This window comes from Ostrinia nubilalis, chromosome 18 (assembly GCF_963855985.1).
Source record: "Ostrinia nubilalis chromosome 18, ilOstNubi1.1, whole genome shotgun sequence".
In the NCBI taxonomy this organism is placed as follows: domain Eukaryota; kingdom Metazoa; phylum Arthropoda; class Insecta; order Lepidoptera; family Crambidae; genus Ostrinia; species Ostrinia nubilalis.
The window spans coordinates 14,945,431-14,961,837 of record NC_087105.1 but is presented as its reverse complement, the minus strand read 5'-3'; positions in this window follow the sequence as shown (position 1 = coordinate 14,961,837).

Sequence of the window (16,407 nt, the reverse complement as noted above, 5' to 3'; positions counted from 1 at the left end):
TAATCAGCGCTTTATGAAACTTGTTTTATGATTCAATGTTAAATGAATTCGGATGCATATTATTTTTAGTTGTTTTAACTTATTTCATTAACGTAAAACTAAGACATCGGCGCCGGCGCAGGCCTACTGAGATTATTTATACTACGTATAGAATTGACAGTATGGTCATTAGTACAGTCTGTTGAGAGGGGACATAAATTACAAGGAATTAACCTGAATTACTGTCAGTTTTGATTACTGATAGGGACAATTAAAAGCAGGTATCGTACAAGTTTCAGTGTACTTTGGGGTGGAATAAATAATTAGAAATGTCCACTTTGATGGAAATTACTAGTCGCGGCCCGATGGGATTTCCCAGAGCCCATCCATTAAATGGAAACGAGTGACATTCATACGAGCTCCCATACGTCATCATCAATGCCACCCTGCAGTTACTGTAATGTATGAGTATACCTATTTACCCGACTGCGCCAGAAGGAGGGTTATGTTTTTTTATGCAACTACTTTATGAATTGTTATTATTCTTTTGTTTGTTGTTCCTTAGGGTGGATTCGAGCAAACAAGAGTAAATATTAATCTTAGAGTAAATCGACAGTTTTGACATACATATTTCTCATACTGAAACTGTCAATATGTCAGTTATACCTGGAGTTATTCTCGGATAAAAGTTTGGTCGAATCGGGCCTTAATGTGTTAATCGACTATTGGGTAAAATATTTTGTTTCAACCTCTTTTAATACCTCCTTATTACATTTTTTTTGCTTTTTATACTGCCTAATTTTGATATCACATAAATTAAGTAATGCTTTAAACTAGGCTAAGTGGTTTCGCTTGTTCGTGATTCGCATCACTCAGCGTTGTTGACTATAAAAGAAGCATTAATCTGTGCTCAATAATAATAACAAAGCCTAAATGTTGGAATAAAACTAATGTATGGTAGAGTCTGAATCGAATTTGTATCACTTCTTAATACGGGTCTAAATTGCACAAATATTTTAACAAAATACCGCGCTGCCACCTTTTATTATCCTACACAGTATTCGGCCGTTTGGTGTAGTGGTTCAGAACGGACTACTATGCCGAGAGGTCCCGGGTTCGATTCCCGGCCGGGCAGAAATTGAAATGATGAATTTTAATTTCTGTGACGGGTCTGGGTGTTACTATGTATAATATGTATGTATTTAAAAAAAAAAGTATATAAGTAGTATATCCGTTAAGCTAGCACCCATAACACAAGCATATTAATTGCTTACTTTGGGGCTAGATGGCGCTGTGTGAGATTGTCCAAAGATATTTATATTTATTCATAATCATGTTCACGTGTCCTCGTAACCTGATAGAGCCCTCAATAATGTATTTCCATAAACAATAACACAACTCCTCCCACGCGCCGTCAGATGCTCTCCATCCCACAGGAATGTCACTGTCATTGACAGCTCCTGTCTCGTCAGGGACTAACTTCCTGGCTGTATAATATAAAAGTAAATTAGTTATGTATGATATTGCGACGTGCATAAGTGAATAGAATAGAATACAGACTTTATTGATCACAGTAAGCACAAATTATAAACAATAACAACACAAAACGAATATAGAAAATAGTGGGCCACTGTGTCAATAGGCTCCCGCTCAGCATTTATCCTGACATGCTCGTAAGGGCATGTCAAGAAACTGGTCTTCCGCGAGAGCCCTTGTTGTGATTTCGCGCAGTGCTTAAAAAGGCCTAACTATAAAGAAGTATTTTATTTTGAAACATTAATTTTACAGGTGGATTATTCATCTTTCTTTGTATTTTTATAAAGATTTGGTTTAGAACCTATAATGCTAATTTAAGAAATAATTTGGCCTCAAAAACTTACCGAAATAAATGCTATGATAACCAATTTAAGATTACCTTGAAAAAGCTTCTTGAAATTTATGGGATTACTATCGACAAAATATCTGTATTATCGATAAAATATCTTCATAATAATCCCATAAAATCTAAAACTAGTGTGCCATTTATTAAAACAAGGTTGTTTAAGTACCACGAAACGAGTAATTACAGTCAAATCGAACCCGCGACCCTCGGGCAACGGCTAACACCCGCCTCACGACGCCATCGGACCCATGGCCGACCTAGCGCTTGGTTTAATGATACTTAATTGTAGAGTCACTACTTCATACAGATTGGTTTTAACTATTAGTTTGGTCAAACCGTATATTATACATGAATAGAGCATATTGGTGGACTAAAAAGTTTGAAGTCTTACATTTTACAAAGAAACTATTCTTTTTATTTATTTATTTATTTGTTTATTTATTTATTTAAGGATAATACACAGCACAATATCAATCTGTAATAACAATGTTCTTTCTTATAATTTTGTGCTCTACCAATCCTGTCACGTATACCGTTTAGTATTTTTAATCTTTACCAAGCCAAGCCTCGTACTGTAGCGTCGCATGTAAGTCGTTGTAATGCGGACAATTTTTCTAGGAAAATGTATAAGCTGACTATAATCCAACTTCATAGAAATATCCATTAATTTGTATGGGCTCGTCAAACGCGTACTCACGACTCGCCATCTGCTTCCCAGAGGCCTTAATCTTATTGCTCCAACGTGCTACTTTAAATCTCTGAATCATAAGAATTACATTTAAACTGTTTTACAATGTTTTAAATAGAATCATTCGAACTTAAACTAGGCAATTGTCTTTGATTCGAACATAACGAAGTCTCGCGAACAAACAATAACTTTTAACGCCCACATAAAGCTAACGGAGATGGCTCACAAATGAAATATAAAACCTTCCTCATAAAACGAGGGTAAATAACTTTATTGCGGGCTGTAATATTAATTTAGACCCCCCACACAAACAGGGGGTCCTTTATTTGTTTCTATACTAGGCATCCGTGCTTTATTAGTGGGTAATTAAAAGGTACGGTATCTAAAAACCTCTGTAAACAACGTATCTCTACATGATTTTGAGTGTAAATAATTTTAGATAACCTTTTTTTAATCCTTTGTTATTTCCTTGGGCCGCACATAATGTATTGTATACCTGGAGAATAGTCATATTTTAAGTTTAAACAAAAAGGCAATATTTTAAATTGATCAATTTGTTTGGATTTCATTTTATTAACGATGCCGTAAAGCGCGCAGGAGTGTTTGTGTTAATTGCTTTTTCTAGGCCGCTTTTCGCTACGTTAATTGATTAGTTTTTAATGGTTCATATTCCGTTTATTTTTAACGAGTTGTTTCCATTAAAATAAATGGAAAAAAAGTATTATAAATCGGTACGAGTAAATCTGATGGCACGTGCACGAAACTGCAAACTAGGCGTGGGTGTATTGCTACATGAAAATGAAGAGACTGAACAGAAACCTTACTGAAATATTTTACGCTTCTTATTCTCATACTAGTCATAATATTGTGTCTTGAAGTGGTGGTAGAGCAAGCTATCTTTTAGACTTATATTCCAGTGCTTTGAACTCTGTGTTGCATGATCATTCAGTAATGATTGCCTTTTGTAGAAGTATGGACTATGAAGGTACCAAACCTTATCATATAAACTAATTATGATTCTTATCTTTTACAATAATACAGGGTGGCCAAAACAGTGAGGTCTAAAAGAAAAATTTAGATTCCTTACATCAAGGTGTACCTAAATCACCCCCATGTATATTATACGATTGTGCTTAGTTTAGGAGATAGAGTTAATTTTGTGATATTTTAAAATTTTATGACCTAGTAGGCTTTAAACATTTTTATCTTTTTTTTGGGTTGACTTTTTTCAGATTTCTTTTTTTCGACAGATTTGTTATAAATTGCAGATGTTTGAAAAAAATAATCACCTTCCTATCTTTGATTTAAGATACAAAAGTTTTGCTAGAAACATTAAAATTATGCTTTTATCAGAACACTATCAAATTTTCAACTTAAAAGTTTAAGTAAAAAAAAGAACTTCCATAGGTCCAAAACCATTTTAAAAACTGCGCCGTTTCCTGAACATTCATAATAATACAAAAAAAGATCTACTTAATAGGCCACTATTTCCTGTAATCGGTCCACTAAAGTGGTAAGTCGGAGATTCCGTTACATGTTTTTGACTTTCTTTGAGTGAATTAATATTGGGAATCCTCTAAGTTTACATTACGTAGAACAGATTTAGAGCAGTAACTGGACAGAACTTGTTTTTATTCTCAACGAGGAAGCTCTTGCCCTTCATCACACCTGGAAGAAACTGATGATTAGGCTGAAGGTGGAAGGGAACTTCAACTACAGAGGAACTATGGCTTCCTACCTCCTTTTTGAAAAGCCTATAAAATATACAATTTCAAATAAAGCACCGATGAGATTCGTTCGTTATTTTTATTTGATCAAATCGTTCGTGTTGCGCTCAACCAATTACCTTTGTTGATTGATAACTGAATCAATAAAATGTTGTGTTGCAATACAAAGGTTTATTTAGATCACGCACTTTAGTGAGGGGGGGGGGTTTGGATCAGCTTATTCTGAGGACAGACATTCTGATATTTTATAAGTAGCAATGTAGAATACAAACTATGCTTTAGTATACATTCAATTTTAAATGTTATTGTTGAGCAAATCTATCATCTATCTGGATAGTTGTAGGTATCCTTTGAGTAGTCTTTAGACCTTAGTGAATTCCGTCTGCATCAATCGTGGAATCATTGTTGTGTTTATTGTATGCGGTTTTGGATTCACGATACAAAAAGGGTGAGATTGTAATCTCCTGATTTTAACTCACCGTGTGTCTCCTACCTTTATTTGTGGTTTGGGATTTCATAACATCAAAATAAAAGCCTCTTAAACTGTAATGCACGAAATCTTTGACAGGCTGGAGTTGAAGTCAATTTAACGTGACTAAAATTATTACACAGCTACGTAGAGCCATAATTTCTTTATAGTTTAAAACAAAATTGCTTGTAAGTACATAATTTAAGCGACATGTTTCTGAGAACGTTTTTTGCTTGAGTATTCTGTCAAAAAAGGGAGTACATAATAATATGAGCGATCGCATGCTACCTACCTCGAACAGCGCCGGAGGCTGGCATTACATTGTTGCTTTCGAACAAGCGAACGGGAAATCTCCCATAGCGAGAGATCTGATACACGACCTGCAGGGAAACCGATAACGTTGCAGGCAGATAGAAATTTGATACGTTTTAAGAAGTGCCAAGAATGATTGGTAAAAGTATTACCGTGTAATCGTATATCATAATCGTGAGCTACGGAAACAATATCGAACCGGCAAAACCTTAATAAATAGCTAGTCTCTCTTGGTGTAAGTGTTACTTTTATTATAAGTCTAGCTGCACTTATTTATTTTCAAATCTTTGACTATTATCAACCAAATCCACCAAATAACCTCCTTTGGATATGCACCACTTGCTTGCACATGCTTATTGTGTTGCAACGCAAAACACTGATTTGACTCATTTGAAAGCTGGCTAGGTATTCTCTGAAAACTCTAATTTAAAATCTTAAGTGCAACCGTATACATTGTAACAGCTGTTTCCTACAATTTGCGACTTCTGTACAGCGGCGCCATTTCAACTCGGAACGGCCACAATTTGTTCAAATCCACTAATATCCTGATTAACCGACATAACTGCCGGCAAAATGGCGGCTCTCCTAAATTACTGTAATGTCTTTCGTTCTGATGCTCGGATGGTTACTTTAATGGAGGTGTGGAGCAAGACAGCATATGAAGTTGAACTCTGGCGTCTTTATGGCAGTTGAAATAGGTGTTATTTTAGTCTAATGAACTAGCTTGAAAATATTCACGAATCCTTGGTGGTTAGTAAGTTCCTTTTCACTACATAAATATTATTGTATCCTGTGTAATGTGTTCGTTGTGTGTATCGCAATACATATCGTCCATTTGCGACGACAGTGTGACATCTTCAATTAGATTAACACAGAAGATGTCACGTTGTCGTCGCAAATGGACGATATAGGAAATATACATCTTGTATCTATACTTCACAACATTCTGAATAACTTATATTTACGAGTCTTAGAATGTTTTTAGGCAAATAATTGACATCTTTTCAGCGGCAATTCTTATTAGGTTAAAATTTTTTTGGTAATATCGTGTCTTAATATTTGCAATATAGTCGATATTACATTTTAAGTCCTCCTATATTGTTCTGATTAAACTCGTTGCGGTTTTCCCCTAAGAATACGTAATCTTCACTGGTTGGGATTCATTTACGGTCCAATCTTAGATGTAACTACAAGAGAATCGTACAGGCCTCGGTAGATAGGAATAATCTAATCACTATAAAATTAGTTATTCATGACTACATTATGTGTCACATTATTTTTGTGAACCAAATAGAAAATATACGGTTCTAGATTAATCTAACTTTCTGATTACATTAGAAACCAGGCTTTAACAAGCACTTTAATTAAGTGAGCCTTACGCAATTACCAATTAGAAAGCTAAAAATTCTCAATTTTTGAAACGAGTCCGCGGAATATGTTCTATCTTAATGGCTGCTTTGCGTCGAATGGCAGTAATTAAGCAATTGAATTTTATCCAAAATGTAGAGCGATTCTGGGGAACTTCACACGCGCGGGGCCAGTTTAATTGGTGATTTCGTGCAAATTGCCAGTTTCTTTCATGAATGGTTAATGCGTGATTCGTGCTACAGTTCGGTTAAGTGGGTAAACGTTACGTGGCTTAAACGGGAGCGGGTGCGGTACTAAATCCCGATTTGAGTTATATTTTTGCGACATACATTTCGATGGTAAGCCGGGGGCTTCGCTCGAATGTATTGTAGGTTACATTTTTATCGTACAGGCGGCAGTAAATCAAGTTAACTGTGACACCTATGTAGTTGTAGTAGGTGCGATTTTGCTACAAAACTTTTAACCTTCATGTGCTGTCGTCGGTATACATAAATCTGCAACACTTTAAAGCCTATTTTGGTCTAAAGTGTTCTCCCAACAAAGTTTATTCCAGCTAAAAACCGGAGTCATGCGTGCAGCTTTTTAGAGGTATTAGAGCTTTTACGAAAACCTGCTGCTATTTCGAAAAGCTTTTGTGTTTCCCACTTCAAAGCGTATCCCCATGATTAGGGTCTTTCCACTCATGCATCAGATTATAATACAATGTCTCGTTGGAGCGATGCAGCCATTAAGACGGCACACATTTAGGGCGCTACCGGGCACCGGGCGGGTCGCGCTGTAATTGTCGAACACACCGTACTTCCGGCTCTGGCGACCCTCACACATGGCTTTGTAATTTTCAATACAGATAATATAAGGATCGATTCAATACATTAAAATGTACTTAAAACATTAAAGTCTAAAAAAGTAGAGTCTACATTAAGTTGATAACTTATGACAGCTTCTGTTTAAACTAATTTTAATATATAGTCCAGTCAATGAATGCCTTAACGACGGTGTAGAGAGAAATCCGTGGAACACAATTTCTGACCTCGGGACTTTATTTAGCCTAGTTAGGTGGTGAACATAGCAAAAGTCCCCGCCCTTAGCCCTTGAGCCGGCGGGGAGAGGGGGGTTTAAAGGTACCACTTTTCGGTTTTTCGCTTAATCCTCGGAAACTATGCGTCCTAGTGACATGACTACTATGAACCAAAAAAAGCTTATTCAATTTGCTACAGGTGAGACCGTCAAGTTTTTCTATATCTTGTATAGTTTTTGCGGCATCTGCTCTAGAAGGTCTGTAAAATTGGAAATTTTATTGTTGTCTTACATGTTCCATTCAGGAGAAAATCGACTAAATCAACATTGAGCAAACACTATAGACATGCGGGAGCATGTTAAGCCTAGTTCCATGGAGGGGACTGCACCGTGTGTATATTTAGACGAACCAATTAGAGCCACTTTTGACTCCTCATCATTCAAAAACTACTGTGCATTAACACTTCAAATTTGGCTCATGTATTGAGACTTGCAAGATATACATCAGCTTCAAATTTCATAAATATACCTCAAACGGTTATTTAGGTATTGACGTTCAAAAATCGATATTTAGAGCACTAAAATCTATCTATCACATGTGAAATGTTAAAATTTACTGGTTTTTTATTTGTTCCTTTGTATTTACATAACTACCTTTCTGGATGCCAAATTTGAACCTTCGAGGTCATCTGGAAGTGGTTAGAATTTGGTCTATAGGTCAGACATGTAGATTTTTGGACGTCAATATCTAAAGAACCGTTTGAGGCATATTTATGAAATTTGAAACTGATGTATATCTTGCAAGTCTCAACACATGAGCCAAATTTGAAGTGTTAATGCACAGTAGTTTTTGAGTGATGAGGAGTCAAAAGTGGCTCAAAGTGATTCGTCTAAATATACGCACGGTGCAGTCCCCTCGCAGGAACTAGGCTTAACATGCTCCCGCATGTCTAGAATGATTGCTCAATGTTGATTTAGTCGATTTTCTCCTGATGGGAACATGTAAGACAAAAATAAAATTTCCAATATTACAGACCTTCTAGAGCAGATGCCGCGAAAACTATACAATTTATAGAAAAACTTGTCTATCTCACCTGTAGCAAATTGAATATGCTATTTTTGGTTCAAAGTAGTCATGTCACTAGGACGCATAGTTTCCGAGGATTAAGCGAAAAACCGAAAAGTGGCACCTTTAAACCCCCCTCTCCCCGCCGGCTCAAGGGCTAAGGGCGGGGACTTTTGCTATGTTCACCTCCTAACTAGTCTAAATAAAGTCCTGAAGTCAGAAATTGTGTTCTACAGTTTTCCATCTATAATGCTTTATTGACTGGACTAATACACAATTCAAATAAAAACGTCTTTACCATCATACCATGTAAATAAATAGCGTCAGTTATCAATCAACGAATCAAGATTGAATACGAATATGTCAGGTAAACAAACAGATCAATCAAAAAGTAAAACAATTCCAATTGGAATATAGTTAATATAAGTTTTGAGAAATCAAAGTACATGCCTAGATTAATAATCTAGAGAGTTCTTGGTTAACATACATTATTAATGCGTAATGCGACTACTATGATTGAAGACTATTGAAAGCGTTTGAGCTCCCAATTAGTAAATCTGTTCTTATAAGAATAGTTTTAATTGGTATTCAAATTGGAATTTGAACGTTTCAAAAACACGTTCTCTGAATTGTATGCTCTCACATTACATTAATGTCCAATGGCACATGAGCGAGGGGTCTAACCGGGGCAAGGGGAGGCCGGGCGAGTGGGGCACGGTAATAACGGGCTCGTTACTGTGATCACGCGTCTTATCTGCCTAATTACCCCCACATGCTCGCCGACAATACACAATACCGGCCGACAATGCTGTTTACGATAACAATATAAATCGCAATCAGGTATTATGGCTCGAGACATAAAAACTTAGGGCGGTCATTAACGAGCGACTTGGGAATTTTGACACAAACGAGTTTGTAAAGAACACCCTCTTTTTATCTATGGGATTCGATCTCCCCAATTCTTATTAAGTAATTATTTAAATTATGTAGGATTTTAAAAACAAAACATGATTTGATGATCTGAACATGAAACTTTATTTTTTTTCCATTTGATTTAAACAATACATATACGTAACCGAATATATGTATTAATACAGCTAGCATGTAAACAAACTAATAAAACCGTTTAAACGCAAATAAATAAAAATTAAACTACCTCGTTAGGTATTTTGACTCTACCAATTCGTTTTTCTCACACTCACCAGTATGTACAAAGTGCATTATTCTGTGGTACAAGTAAGAAAGGGATAGGGTCGGAAACATTGAACTCGTTATTCAATGTAGGTCTTTAACTGCATTGCATTACATTGTATTCAACTAAGGCTATCCAAGGGTCAAAGTCGCTCATGCCCGCCTCGCCTTATCTCAGAACTATGACTCCCATTGTTCTGGTCGCGGAGAAAGAGCTATCGAATCCTGCGCATCGCATCAGCATTGCACGAGATGAGATTGAGCAGATAACCGCAATATAAAACCAGAACACAACGGACTATTTCGACCCTTCTTAGAATAGCTTTAAAGAAACCCCGAATCGTGTTGCCGACTGTGCAGCAAGTTTGCTCAGTTCCAAATAGGGCATCCAGTACATAAACGGGTTTCATATTGTTAAAAAATAAAGCTGTTTTTCTTTGTACGCCAGTAATAATAAGAGCAGGATCTTTTCTCCCCGTTTTACGTTGAAAGGGAAACTTTTCTATGTCATCTTAAGTGTAGCATTTAAAAGGTTACTACGATGCTTCGTACAATAGAGCATTGTGACTTTATCCCCATTCATTAAACGGTTTTTGAGGTATTGTTTTCCTGTATTTTCCTCCAAAAATTCAAATTCAAAACTTTACTTGCGTAGATGCTAGGTGTTTACAAGGTGTCACTAAACTGAAGCACTTCAATAGTTACACATTTCTATTCATTTCTTTACATTCTGCGCTTACTAATTAAAAATATCTTAATTGATGTAACTATAATGTCTAATCATCTTCTACTTCCATGTTACAGTTTATTAAGTAATACAAAAAAATGTATGTATTTTAATTTAAATACATATAGCTTTACTTATGTTTAAAAACTCGTGTTAGTACGTAGTGTGTTCACCACAAACGTCCAGCGGACGGACTAAGAATGAACTACCAACCCTTGAATTGGTTTCGAATTTTCAAATGGGAGTAATTTGGTAGAGTCCACTCACTTTATAATCACGCTGCAGAGGCACAGAGTAGAAAATAACTGCGCACATAATAACAGAGGAGCTGCGGCGCACGAGGATATCAAAAATCGGTTAGCTGGCTGGCTGTCGGCCGCAACGATCGTCGATGGGCTCTGATGAATAAACCAATGGTAAAAAATAAGTTGTAGGGAAAGATAATAATCGTCTCTACCTTATTTTGAAGGTACGGAAAAAATAAAACCTAAAAAAAAGAAATGGTACTTATTTGTTACTTTAGTCTGTTTAAATGTTACATATTATAATTAATAAATAATAATAAATATCCTTGGACATTTTACACTGCGCCGCTAGCCCCAAACTAAGAAAAGCTTGTGCTATGAGTACTAGACAACGGATATAAACAAACATACTTAAATACTTTTTTTTTATATTATACATAGAAAACACCCAGACCCGTCACAGAAATTAAAATTCAACTTTTCAATTTCTGCCCGGCTGGGAATCGAACCCGGGACCTCTCGGCATAGTAGTCCGTTCTGAACCACTACACCAAACGGCCGACAGTTGAGAGATTGTATTCATTTGTATTGTTTATTATGCCAAAATATAATGGGTATAATAATTATAATTGTAAAGCCCTTCTAAAGCACTCTTAGATTTTCCTCCCAAGCCAAATCATTGTGATTTTCAAATCGGCCCTGAACACTTTAATGTAAGAGCAAGTAGTAATTCACGTGCTATTTAATAGTTCACGGCGATTGTTGGCGTTCTATTCTTCTATTTTTCAATCAATAGAAACCTTTCGTGCGGTCCGCAGTTCCCCCGCTGCGATCAAATAGAGCCGAGCACTGCCATCTACACAAAAGGGCAATAACTTGCCGCGTTGCGCCTGTCAACCGAATGCATACGGGGACATTTTTCCCCGACTCACTCATGCGGGGACAGTTATATCCACCTGGGGCGTAAATAAAGGTACATAGATGAGGCTTTGTTTAGATTTACTCGAAATGCCAATGTTTTACTGTCCCCGCAATACCCGAGCTACCATAAAAATCACGTCATTTTACTACTGGACGCTAAATTATCTTGCAACAGTGGTAGTAGTATGAAAATAATAGCTGTATTTAAAATGTATGCTAAAGTACACCCTTAATTTATTTTAATATACCAAATAATACAGGTATTCTCTTTCAAGAATTTTCCCATTTTCAAACAATAAAATCTCTATGAGCATCGGGGAAATATGTTTTCTTTGATCAATATATCGCCCCCTGTCATCGCTGGCTATCAGCGGGTAGTGCTTAATGTCCCATTAATGGATGCCAGCTCTGCCAGTACCGGCTGTACAGCTGCGGCGGGCGTGAGGGCGTGCAGTGATGACGTAATGCACTAAACTGAACTCGCACTGTGGAAATGACAGGTTGGCAAAACACCCAAATTGTTCTTTAGAGTAGGCGCACACCGTTGATTTTTCGTCGGCCGATAGTTTAGTCGGGCAGTTGATCAGTATGGGCATGTATGGGAGTGCGCACACTACGCCGATTCGATTTGGCCGATTCTTCATACAAATTAAAATCGGGCACAACTATCGGCCAACTAAAAATCAACGGTGTCACGCACACTTAAAAAATCGTCTATATCTTATGGGGATAGAAACATACTAAATATTTTGAAGAAATTACTTTTCTAAAAATTTCTTTCGTCCGCACAAATGTTTCTTACAGATAAGTCTTAATAAATTAAAACATTTTTCCAAAGAAACTGCTATTAACGTTTTTCTTTGAAAGTCTGCGTCTCAAACGTTAATGAGAAATAACTCCGACATTTTTGTATCGAAATTATTCAATGTTTATTTCGGCTCCATCCAGTGAGACGTTTTTGAAAATATAAAAGTTGATTTAATAACCAATTCAAGGAAAATGCTTTTCATTTACGAAATCAATTGGTTTATTTGCATTTTCGTATCTATTAATTTTTTTCTCGTAAATCGTCTCTGGTTTTCTGAATCAAAATTCTTATAAATTTTCTTGGAAAAGCTACTGTTTTGATGATTTCCCCTTATAATTCCATATGAATGCCATGATTGTGTGAATTGAATTTCCCGTATCTTTACGAGTTTATATGGTATTTCCCGGCAAACTTATGTTTCCACGAAAGCAATATGAAATTTATTTATTTATTTTGTTGTCACATGGTAAATACAGGTGGTAAAAAAATATGTTTTTCTTTGTTAAATTGTTACATCCATTTTACTTTATTATAGAAAGCGTGGCAACTTTAAGAACATTGTTACTAACTCTACTAATATAGTCTCTAATTTCAAATTGTTACTAACTGTTGGAGTTTAGGTTTATAGTTTGTAGTTTTGTAGGATCTTGAAATTAGGGGCCTTTTCAATAATAAGCCATTCTTCGGTGAACATTGGGGTTTACTTCGGTTTAAACAATATTATAGGTACATTACAGAAAAAAAAGCCTTTCTCGTTGGCGGTAAAAAAATGGAAGCGACGCTTCGGTTGGCGGTCGTCGCATAGACAAAAAATCTCTCGGCTCCATAGACCTCTTTCTATGGAGCATGCTTGATTATAATAGGGGGCGCTAGCGTCGCCGGTGGTGGCGCTGATGTAGCAGCGCGAACACTAACCAATATATTATTTTTATTTTTATTTATTTATTTTTTAATGTCACTCAAATTCCTTTAAAAGTAAGCATCTGCGTTATGATAATAGCATTTTCTCATTACAGCATTGAATGCCTTAATAGTACACGTCTACTATACTTTAATAGCATTCATAGTAAACCAAGCGTGCCTTCGCCTTGATCATTACAGGACGAGGAACGATTGAATAGAAAATAAATCAGGCCTTCAAACCGTTGCAAATGTCGTGTCATGTCCATACAAAGCTGGAGAAAGACATGAATAGATCAGGGACCGGCATAAAGCAGGCGGGGACAGGAGGTTTTCTCGTTATGAATAGATACATACATAAATCATAATATCGTATATTTCAATATCCGTCGATTATGACTCACACATCATTTTGTGATCTTTTATTGCTTTTTAAACTGTCTAAAATAATGCAATCATTAGTATTCACGTGCTAAACAATGTATTGTGTAACGTCAGCTAATTCGTGCAATGTCAATAACTAGTAGAATGTGGTAAATAAAGGCTAGAATGTAGTCCACTACATCCATCAGCAGAAATTGGTGTTATTTACTACATTCTATCACAAAATGTTGTAAATGCCGACATTGCAGCATTCGAAGTAATAACGAAACATTTTGATGATTCACTGTCGTAAACCTGCTCTGTACTGAACTAGCTAGAATTGCCTCGCAAGTCCAATAAATAAAGCTACTGACGTTTGTAAAAACATTATTGCAAAAACAATGTGTACAATCCCATTCATCATTTTTATCTATGGTACTGGACTGGATACCAGAAACATTATATTGTTTCGCTCGATACAGCTCTAGGGACTGAATTGGAACTGGAAAGGTTTAGTATTACCGCTTTTGTATTATTTTAATAGGTACCTACTTGCGTATTAGTTATTTTATAATCGTCTCAGTTATCAAGGAAACGATACAGCAACGCTCTATTCCACTTTTCAGCTTATGACGAATGAAAATCACCTGCCCAAGAAACCCATTCTTTTGAACACGTCAGAAAAACATCAAGCATAAATAAATACTTACTTGGAAAACATACTTTTCACTTCAACTTGGTTTCATTTAGGGATTTCGTCAATATTGATCAAAACATTTGATCAAATCGGTGGGTAACATGCTACGAGTTATCGCAAATAAATTCCATCGTTCACATTCGGTCAAAGTTCGCAAGTGCTTTGATGTATTTCCCCGCTTCCCGTCGGGGGGCCCCCGGGACCCCCCAGGAAAGAGGGTGCTTGGACAAACAATCTTGTTTGACGGTTATCTTTAACGACTTGGAATTACGTACTGAAAGTTATTTATTGTACCTACTTGGTTATATCATAAAGACACCTTCATATAGTACGAGAAACTGTAATTTATGGATAATTTCTTTCTGAGTTTGGCAAGAAAAGGCAAGCCTTAATTCTGTCTGTAATTAATATAATTACTTTTTCTTATCGTGTCATGTACCTAATCATTTTTTTCAGTTTAAAAGTATAAGGCCAATTAACTATGATATTATCGTGCGTGTCAATTGGAATACTTTATCGAAATAGTTTTTGGAGGCGAAGGTCGTTGTCTCAAATTAAAATACTCGTAAATACCCAATAAATTTCCGTCATTACAGCACATAATGTATGTCAACACCGTTTGTGGAATTCACAAATAATGTTTACTTCAACAACAAATGTTATGTGTTGGGTTATGTTATGAGTAATCTCGCTGTACAAACACGAGGTTTATATTTCAAATGTCTCCAAATAGAAAATAAACACGTATGTTTGTTTATGGCGCAATATGTCTTTTATTATTGTGATTAATATTAGTTTGCGAGCTATAGTTTATAAAGCAGTAGTTATTACTACGTACTGAAGATATTTTATTATCTCTTCATAGATGGGCGTCATATAAACACATAAACAATAATATTTTTTAACCGACTTCAAAAAAGGAGGAGGTTATATGTTCGACTGTATGTATGTTTTTTTTTTCTATGTATGTTCACCGATTACTCCGTCAATTGTGGACCGATTTTCAAAATTCTTTTTTTGTTCGATAGGGTACACTTCTGAGGTGGTCCCATTGTCACCAAGTCAGGATCTGATGATGGGATCCTAGGGAAATCGAGGGCAACCCTCAAATTTTATAGGCACGTATATCGTATTTCAAACTTTTTCTTAAGTTATTCAAGTATTTGCTCCTGGAAATCATCATCTCATATTGATGAGGTGATGATAGAAGGTACAACTCCTTAATGCTTAGGAGTTAGAGGATAATTCTTTTAATTTTATAGATAACTATAGTTTCTAAATTTATTCAAGTGTTTGCATCAGATAGTCATCATCTCATCATGATGAACTGGTCATGGTAGGTACAACTCCTTAACGCTTAGGAGTGGGAGGATAATTTTTTAAATATTATAGGTAAAATAGACCCACAGTTGTATTCTTTCATGTTTTTAAGGTAGGCTGACGGTTTAAGGTCTTTTTAGGTTGCCGATATGATAACCTGTATTTTGTAGGGAATATTATTTTACACTTGACATGAAGAATATAGTCTCAATGTACTGCCTACCTTCAGTGGTAACATCAAGGTAATAATTAGTTAACTAAAAAGCAAGAAATAAGTTAATTTTTATAAAAAAAAATAAAACCGACTCCAAAAAACAAACACTAAAAAGTAGAAAAATAATTACCTACTAATTACTTATTTATTAGGACGAATTAATATTTATGTTATACCATGATTGATACTTTTGGAGTCGGTGCAAGCAAACTTCACACGTTTCATAATCTCGGCACCGACTCCAGAAGTATCAATCATGGTATAACATAAATATTAATTCGTCCTAATAAATAAGTAATTAGTAGGTAATTATTTTTCTACTTTTTAGTGTTTGTTTTTTGGAGTCGGTTTTTTTAACCTATTGGCTAATGGCAACGACAGCTCGAGAACATAACATAATCAAACCTTAAGTAATGCTTATAAGTACTCGTTTTAATAAAACATGAGACTAGTTATTTTTTATGACAGATTGTCTACCTTGTTACAGTAAATTCTTTGTAACCTTTCTGTGAT